Genomic DNA, 9,796 nt, shown 5'->3' with positions numbered 1-9,796 from the left:
AAGAAACTGGTTTCTCTTAAGTCTAATAAATATATGAGTTCCCCAGCAAACCCAGCCTAACATAATTTGGTAGAACTTCATTAGACATTCTAAAGAAAAAAAGGATGTAAGGATAGGGTTTTTTTTTTATTAGTTCTCAAGTTTGACTAGTCTTAAAATTGATGAAACTTCCTCTGATTCAAAGGATGAATGAGCAGTATTAGCACTTACATTTTTACCTGCTGTACATCACAATATTAGTGAGAAGTCAGTCTCTGGGTATTTTCTTATTCATGGCATATTTTCCTGCTATTTTGTTAGGGTAAGAAGTTTAGGAAAGCTGCTTAATTAATCCTCTCTCTGTGTGGCACAATTCAATGAGATGAGCTCAAGATTTCCAAGTTACAGGTTAAGTATCACAGAAAAAAAATCTCAAAGTTTCAAATTATGCCTTGAAGGAAGCCTTATGTCTTACAGAAATAGAGCTGATAGTCCTAAAAAAAAAAAAAATCCAAAACTTTATTGTAAATATGATCAAAGTGCAAGGCCAACTGAAATCACATCTTTGAAAGGTATCTGAAGTTCAAGTGAAGTTATTGATCGGAAAGAAGTGAAATCTGGGGATGGATCTCAGACAATGCCAGTTGATTATCTAAACGGAACCAGTTATTGACTACAATTGTAGCTACTCCTCTAGATGTGATTTCACTGCTTGAGCAAATGAATACATCTCCTGATACCAGGTATGCAGCTATTGATGTGGTCAGTGCATTTTTCCCCCCATTCTGATTTTGAAAGATCATCAGAGCAGTTTGCTTTCAGCTGGTAAAGCCAGTGATACACTTTCACATTCCTGCCTCTCTGGAGGTATATGAACTCGCCAGCACTGTGACAGAATTTAGTTAGTAGGGATTTGAGTAACTTTCCTTTCCACAAGATGTCACACACGTCCGGTAAGCTCTAGTAAGAAGTAGTGTCAGTGACTCTAGACTTATTTGTAAGATACCTGCATGCTGACAGTGGGAGATAAAGACAGTAGAAATTGAAGTGCCTTCCACCTTAGTGAAGTTTCTAGGAGTTCAGTGATGTAGGGCATGTCAGGTTCACCTCACTGCAAGTGAAGGATAAGTTATTGCATCTAAACCCTCTCTCAACCAAAAGGAAGCACAATGCTTGGTGGACCTCTTTGGACTTTGGAGGCAGAACGTCCCTTCTTAATGTATCTCCAGCTATTTACCAAGTGACTCAGAAAGTTGCTGGTTCTGAGTGAGCCTAAAATGACAGTAGGCTATGCCATGTGTTCAGGCTGCTGTGCTACCTGCTCTGCTACATGGGTCACATGATCTTGCTGGTCCAGTAGTGCTTGAAGTAACAGAGGCAGAAAGAGATGCTGCTTGGAGACTCTGGCGATGCCTCTTGGTGAATCATAGTGCAAACTGTTAGAATTTTGGAGAAAAGAACCTTCCATCCTCTGCAGACAGCTACTCTGCTCTTGAGAAGTAACTTTTGCTTTGCTATGGTGCACCTGATCCAAGACATAGTATTTTCAACTGCTTTATAAATGTCTTCAAGTTGGCCAATGAATAAAGAAGACTGAAGAAAAATTGATGCCTTTGAACTATGATGTTGCAGAAGAGGAGTATTGAATAAACTACTGCCTGTTGAAAGAACAGACAAACCTTTCTTGGAAGAAGCCCAAGTGGGTGCTCTTTACAGGCAAGGATGGTAAAACTTCATTTCATAGACTTTAAACATAGGGACCAGTCCTTGGAAAAAGATAACATTCTGAAAAAGGGCCTTGAAATAGAGGAAGACCTTTAAGATGGATTGTCAAGTGATGGGAATGATTGGCTTGAGTATGACAGAGATTGTGATGATGGAGCAGAATAGAACAAAATTCAAGTCTGTCATTCATAGGGTGTTTGTGAGTTGTCCTTGACTCAATGGCAGTTGACGACAACAACTGGGTCTTACTACAGAATGTTTAACCATGGGTCACTGAGTTACCAGCTGGCCTGAGTTACCAATCAGGAACTGGATGATCCACTGCATCATAAAGTTGGATGTTCATAGCAACACTTCTTCATTAAGTGGAATTAGAGCACCTGGGATTGGGCTAAGAAAGTGACATGAGGAAGTGGCTCAAATCAATCACAAGTTTCTGCTCCATCACCTTATCTGTATCTCCCGTTGACACCTATGACCTCTTGAGGAGTTCCTTATGCACAGCACACAGGCACCACCCTGAAGTGGATAGCTACAGCACTTCTCTGGGACCTCCCTGAAGCATGGTGATAGAGGAAAATTCTCCTAATTGGCAGAACTTCAAGTGGCTATTCACCCTGCTTGAAAGGAGAAATGTACAAAGATACGATTGCATACATATGGGCTGTGGCCAATAGTTTGACTGGATGGTTAGGGACTTGAAAAGAAGCATGATATATTGGGATATTGGTGATAAGGAGGTGTGAAGGAGAGGCATGTGTATAGACTTCTCTGGTGGAGCAAAAGAAAAAAAGACGTTTGTGTCTCATGTGAGTACTCACCAAAAGATAACCTCAACAGAGAAGAATTTTAATAATCAAGTGGATAGAATGGCACACTCTGTGGAGACCAGTCGGACTCTTTCTCCAGTCTCGGTGCAGCACTAGAGAAACGGATTTAATTGACGACTTGGACTTTCTTTTAAAAGCTCCCTAGGTGATGATAAATTTCAGACAAATTGGAGATTCTCTAGTTTATTTAGTCACATCAAACTGAAATTTTACCAAAGCCTAATTTTTTTTTTTCCTTTTAGGTTTTAGGTTCTATACTCATAGACTTCCGAAGAAGACAATGCAAAGCAGAGAGGAGAGGTACCTGCTGCTTGCCAAATTTGTAATGAAAACAAAGACCTCCTGTTTCAAGTACTTCTCAGATTGCATGTGGGCTCTTTTCAATACACAGCTCTGCTTTCAGCAAAATTGTTAATTATAGATCATAATAAGCTGTTAGAAGCAAAACACACACATAATTTGAAAGTGAAATGAGGCACAGTACACAGATAAAGCAATTGTTTGTTTAAGAGGTGATTAGCAGCAGCAAAACAAGCAAACTGATACTTGAACCTGAAAGAAATTACACCCGTTTGGAATTGTTAAATTCTTCGGGTATTTGTGCCCTGCAGCCTAATGCAAGGTAAGAACTTGTCATTGTCTCTGTCCCTATTTTGGGCGTGACATTGGGAAGATCTACACTCTACCATCCTAGAACTAAGTTGATATTAAAAGAATAGCCTGTCAAAAGGAATAAAGAAAGGGAAGTGTCTCTGTTTCTCACAGAAACACAACTGAGACTTAAATTGTTTGGAGCTATGATAAATTATAAGGCTTTAAAACCACTGTAATCACTGAATGAACAAAACAATTTGCCTTGGGTAATTATGCCTTTTTGGTCTCCTTCACTTTCAAGTTATTTTCCCCTTCTAAATGTTACTCTGGCACTGTGTGCTGTGTCAAAGCGTGTTAATCTCAGTGAGAAATGCTGGGATTGTCTTTAAGAGTAAGTGAGCCCAGAAATATTCTCAGCTCAGGCCAAGTTAGAGAAAACACCATTCGTACTGGAACATGACATTGGGTGACAATCTTCTCTATCTCACAAGTCATGCTGGGGTGGTGGGGGATGCACTTTCCTCAGTGACTTCCAAGTGAGCCCTCTTGAGCTCAAGTTGGGGCCTGCAAGCTGCAAGAACGGTATCTTCGTGTGGAATAAATGTCAACTAATGAACAAAGGCATGGGAGCTGAGGGTAAATAACCATGTTATTAGGGTAGATTGCAGTGCTCAAGACAGGAGGTTTAATAAGCAATTGAAGTGAACAGAAAACCCTGAGCTTTTTGTTGCCTGATAATACACTCAGATTTTGCAACCTGCTACTTGCTCAAGTTGAGGAAGGACCTAATTGGGACTTAGCAAAAGTGATACAATTAAGAGCCAGGGCTCTGATTCCAAGCACCTGATTTGATTCCAAGGTTGGCAGAAAAACATAAATTTTCTCAAGGTGGCCTATCTGGTGTTTCTGTCTTTAGAAGATTCCAACATGCAAGCTTTTACTTGGTGTCTGAAGCGAGAAGATGGAGGTAACAGGCCATTTGGCACCGTTGCATTTGCAAGTTTCCTTGCTACCTATACTGCTCAGCGACACCGTCTGTACATTCCGGATTCATTTGAGCTAATAAATTCATTGTGATTAAGTGGCTTGTATTATTCCATAGATGGTGCAAATGATGAAGCTGTGGAGTACTAACTGAAAGTTTGCTGACTTGAATGCATCCAGAAGTGTCCTGGAAGAAAGGCCAGGCAATTCCCTTATGAAAGGCCATGATCTTGAAAACTGGTTGAGACACAGTTCTATCTGGCACTCATGTGGTTGGTTGCCGTGAACTGAAATGAACAATGGTGACTAAAATGGCTTGCAATATTGAAGAGAAAAATCTAACAGATGTTGAGCGTTTACTAGAAGCTTTTGCAAACACTTCAATTCTCCCTTTTATGAAACTGAAAACCCGTAGGGAATGGTTGGCTGACCTGCCCGGGGACACATGAAATGGAATTGGGCTGATACCAGTTTGACTCCTAAGAACTCCAACTGAATGCTCAGGTTAACTGCACAAGCTTCTCTTCTCCTCTCTGTTTCTCAACTCCCTCAAGATTGTAAACAATGTGCTTGTTTGCTAACCAGAAGTTGGGAGGTTCAATACAGCCAGGGTTACCTTGGGAGAATTCCTACTTACAAAAGACCAGCCAGTGAAAGCCCTGTGCCACCCAGTCCTACTCTGATGTACACAGTCAGCGTAACTGGAGAATTCTGAAGCAGTACTGCACCAGCCTCCTCTATACTCCAGTCTCCCGGAAGACACTCCCTAGTCCTTAGTTCACAGAGTTGTTTATGGAACTTTGTGCTTTTCTGCAGTTGGGTTTGTAAAACCCTGGGATTTATGGAATTGCTCTGGAGCTGAGGACTTCAGGGAGAACCAAAGATGGTGCATGTTGTAACTCCCTTAGATGATGTCATAATGCATCTTCTTCAAAGGCCAGATGAGTCTCCTGCCAGCTGTAAACAATATAACAGAGCAGGGGATTTAAAAACCCAAGTGAGATGGCAGTTGCAGCTGCAGTCAGATGGCTCAAAATTCAGGAAAAGGAAATAAAGGCTGACTGAGTTGCACTGATATAGTCTCGTGGTTAACAATGCTATAAATGAAATTGAACTTTTGAATTAATTGTGGTGGTATCACACGACCCTGCCTATCTCTATCCAGCCTCACTGGCCCTATTCAGGGCTGCATAAGTAACAGCCAGGACTGATAGGCCTTTTGAGTCAGATGGTTAGAGGTTTGCCCTGACGCAGGCTTCAGTGACTGCTCTGGTCACGCTGCCACCTTCACGTAGGAAGCTGCTCTTTGTGCTTGAGTATGCAATGGCCTGGTTTACATGTAAGACCAGCTTCTGTGTCATGTTTGCCATTTTGGGCTCGCAGAATATTCCCTGCTTTTAGCCTCCTTCTGTAGCTTGTTTTGAAGCCACTCCTATGCCTTCCTACTTTGCCCAGTTACTAATAAGCCACTCTGGGTGAGAGACTGTGACATCTAAGGGCCTTGGGGAATAGCAAAGAACCTTAGGTTTGTCCACAGAGGAGTCCCATGACACTGACCATTTATCTAGTGACCATGTAGGTCTGATAAACAAAACAAATCTGTCCAGCTCTCCCACCCTCTGTGGTTTGGGAGCCTGTGTGTATGTGTATATTTCCCAGGATGCTTGCAGGAGACACCAAAACTTGTCTTCATTATAGCTTTGACTCATAACCCAATTAATGGTGTCAAGAAGTGAAACATGGTCCCCAGGCCCAGCTGCCTTTTGAAAGCAAGTCCCAGCCTGTTCAGAGCTATAATGAGTGATGATGCTCCGCAGAGAGAGGCTCGGAATATGCCCTTCTAGTCATGCAATGGGGATTTCAGAAAGGCAAAGCATGGTGTGAGCTCTCTGTCTTACTGTGCAAATATCCTTATTCTAAGCACTGAGAGAGGCTGAGAGGACATAGGAGCACAGCCTGTTCCATTGTCTCAAATCGATCTCAATTCATGGTTAATGGCATGTGCTGCTGAATCTTGGCTGTAATCGTACTGAAGAAAATTGGGCTGATGTTGCCGGATGGTCTTGAGTGACCAATCTTTATGGAGCACAAGCCACTTTCACCACCCTGGATGAACCTGGGAATGTTGTAGAGGAAGTCGGTGTCTGATGTTGTCCCTGACTTTCATCTACCCTGTATTTCTCAAGGTCAAGGCAGCACATCTGTCACACCATGTTTTGTGTTCCTTCAGAAGAAATCTTCCCTGTTCATTTGACCAAACCAATTTCCATTGAGTAGATCCAATTTATGTCTGTCGCTGTCATGTGTGTCAGAGTATAATGTACATGGTTGTATTCTCTTTTTGAGAATTTTGAGAATTTATTGCCAGGTCTTTCTTCCAAGGTTGCTCTGGGCAGTCCTCCAACCTTCCACTTAGCAGCATGGATGTTCATTGGTGCACCACCAAATGATTCCTCATATTGACCAAGTGCTAATTGTTTATTTTCAGTCCTTTACATAGGCTAGATTTCAGGTCCTTTTCCTGGTTTTTGAGTGAAAGTCCAGCACTATGTGTCCACTTTCAAATTTACATCAGCAAGACTATGTTGCAAATTCACAGGAGCTAATTTCCAGACTAGGATGTGCTAAACAAGACTCTTATTGAGAGTGATATATACTGTTCCTCCCAACACCAGACTGAATGCACATAGTTCTAAAAACAGGTTTACTGTGACTGAGGAATAAGGATTCTTCTTTCTAGAAAGCCATTTATTTTTTTTCTGAAAATAATCAAATCTCTTTACTAATCAAATGTAGAGTCTCCATCTGTTGAGCATTGAATGTCAGGTTATACATCCCTAATCCTCCTAGTCTGAGTGTTCTCTATTGTATGGAGGGTTTTTGAAAGTCAGCTATTTCAGAAGTGGATAGCCAATCCTTCTTCCTAGCCTGTCTTAATAGAAATGCTTGGATTTATAACATTATTTGACAGACTCCAAAGTATTGAAGAGCAACGATGTCAGTCTGGAGACTAAGGTACGTTTGATTTAGGCCATAGTCTTTGCAATTACTTGCTATGCATCAGAAAGATGGACAATTACTAGGGATGATAGAAGGAGAATTGATGCCTTTGAGCTGTGGTGCTGGAGAAGAGTATTGAATATACTATGGACTGCTCGGAGAACAAACAAGTTTGTCTTAGAGAGGGTGAGACCAGGCTGCTCCTAAGAGGCAAGGATTCTGAAGCTTTTTCTGACATATTTTGGGCATGTTGCAAGGAGGGACCAGTCCTTGGAGAAGGACATCATGCCTGGGAGGGTGGAGGGACAGCACAAGAGAGGAAGACCCTCAATGAGATGGATTGATTCAATGACTAGGGTAATGGGGTAGATGTGTCAGAGACAATAAGATTTGCACAGGATAGAGCAGGGTGTGGGGCTGTTGTACATAGGGTCACTATGAGTCACAGGCGACTGGACAGCACTTAACAACAACAAAAGCCTCCTAACCATCCTTCCACTGGGAAATTGCTTATCAGTTTTTCATGTGGACAATGCTTTCATCTTGAAGGCACAGGCTTCTCTTCAGAAAGGAATTGGAGGCTCTAGAGTCCTGCAGGTAACACTACATCTCTCCTTGCTTCTTTCTCTCCTGACAAGTTGCCTGGGGACTGTTAATGTCCCAAGTGGTCTGAATTTTAATTTCATCTTTCCAGGAAAGAAGGTGGATCTTTAGGAGGGTGGCCCTCCTGGGGTGAGGTTGAGAGGGCAGACAAATTCCCCAGTGGTCCCCCACGCCATCTGCAGCATCTTACATTTCCCTGGATGAACTCTCCCTTGGGGCAGGTGGGACCCAGCTTTGCTGGTTTATGGGCTCCTGACAAGATGACATTCTGTGATGATGAGGGAGACAGTTGGATACCCAGCTTCCTCCAACCCCCGCCTTTCCCCAGGGATTCTTTCTTCTGTTGCAGCCAAATGCTGCTCAGTTGAGAGCTCTAGAAACAAAACAGTCTTTGTTGCTTAAACAGAAATCATTCCCATGGCTGACTGTCCCAGCGGTCTTGTTGTTAACCAAGCTTCCTCCTCCTCCTCCTCCTCCTCCCCCTGCTGCTCCTCCCTCATCCTCCTCTCACCTCTGCCTTCTTCTCTCCTCCCATGTCCTTGCTCTCAATGATTCTTAATCATTATACTTCTGTAACACTACAAACCTAAAAGAATATTGCCAAGACAGGAAGCCCTAGGGAGCTAGCACAAAATCTAAAACAAGAGCCAGACTCATTTGGAGAGGTTTGGGTTCCATGGGAACAGTTTGCTGCAGTGAGAAGGCTGAGGAGAGGAGGGGTTGCCTGGCTGACTGGCTCCTCAGCTGGTAGCCCAGGGAGTGGCCACAGACTGAATTAATGATTGTTAATCTGTTTGGCTCATGAATATCTTTGATAATTTGAGAAACATGCACAAGAACACAAAGTTTGCATGTAATTTCTAGGACTCATTAGGTTTTTCTCCATGCTCAGTTTAAGTGCTAATGTTCTGTATAAGTTCTGCTCCTTCCTGTTGATGTCATAAGCTTTAGTTATAAACCTAAGGCATATATTTCTTAGGAGATGTGACCACATCATTTATTTTCTTACTGGGATCCTTTAAACAAAATAATGGCAGTTTCATTAGAACCATGTACATCAACTAGTAGAATCCCAGATAAATTTGGATATGGTATCCAGATTCATGATGTCAGTCTGTAAGACCAAGGTGTGCCTAATTCAGACCATACTTTTTATAATTACTTGCTGTACAAAGGAGTGCTCAACAATGACTAAGGGATAACAGAAGAAATATCAGCGCCTTTGAGTTTTTATGCTGGAGTCAGGTATTAAACATACCATGGACTTCCAAGAGAACCAATAGTTCTCTCCTAAGAGGGTGAAACCAGGTTGCTCCTTTGAGGCAAGGATTTTGAAGCTCGGTCTCACATACTATGGACATGTTGTCAGAAGGGACTAGTTCTTGGAGAAAGACATCTTATTTGGAAGGACTGAGGGTCAGCGCAGAAGGAGACAACCCTGGGTGACATGGATTGACATAGTAACTAGGGTAATGGGGGTAGATGTGTCAGAGACAGCGAGATTAGTTCAGGATAGGGCAGAGTTCAGGGCCATTGTGCATAGGGTCACTGTGAATCACAGTTGACTCGTGGCACAAAACAACAACAACAACAACAAAATTCAGGTTATGTTATAGTGTTTTGTTGTAAAATCAAAGACTGAGATCACTGGGTTACTCTCATAAATGAACTATTAAAATACAAGAACTACATCTTCATTATTATTACTCTGAGGGAGAAAGTTAGGCATTGTTCTCCCTTGTGATTTACATCATCACAAACCCAGTGGAGGATGGGCTATGAGGTGGTTCTGATTCCATGGCAATGAGATGATGATGATGATGATGATGATGATGATGAAATAATTTATACAGGAACCTTGGATGGTGAAAACAGTTGAGCATATGCTGTGGTAAAGAGTTGAACTCCCATCTAAAAGTAACCATTTGAATCAACTAGTCGTTTTGTGGGAGAAAAGATGGTCAGTTTCCTTCCATGTGATTAACAGTCTCTGAAAACCCTCTGGAGCTTGTTATGAGTCAGTTCTGACCTGACTGCCTATAACAACAGCAGCAACTAGTCACCAAAATGGTGATGACTTG

Source organism: Elephantulus edwardii, unplaced genomic scaffold (assembly GCF_000299155.1).
Source record: "Elephantulus edwardii isolate Elephantulus edwardi_28Jun2011 unplaced genomic scaffold, EleEdw1.0 scaffold00277, whole genome shotgun sequence".
Taxonomy (NCBI): domain Eukaryota; kingdom Metazoa; phylum Chordata; class Mammalia; order Macroscelidea; family Macroscelididae; genus Elephantulus; species Elephantulus edwardii.
The sequence above is the reverse complement of the archived record's forward strand: the minus strand, read 5'-3'. Positions refer to the sequence as shown.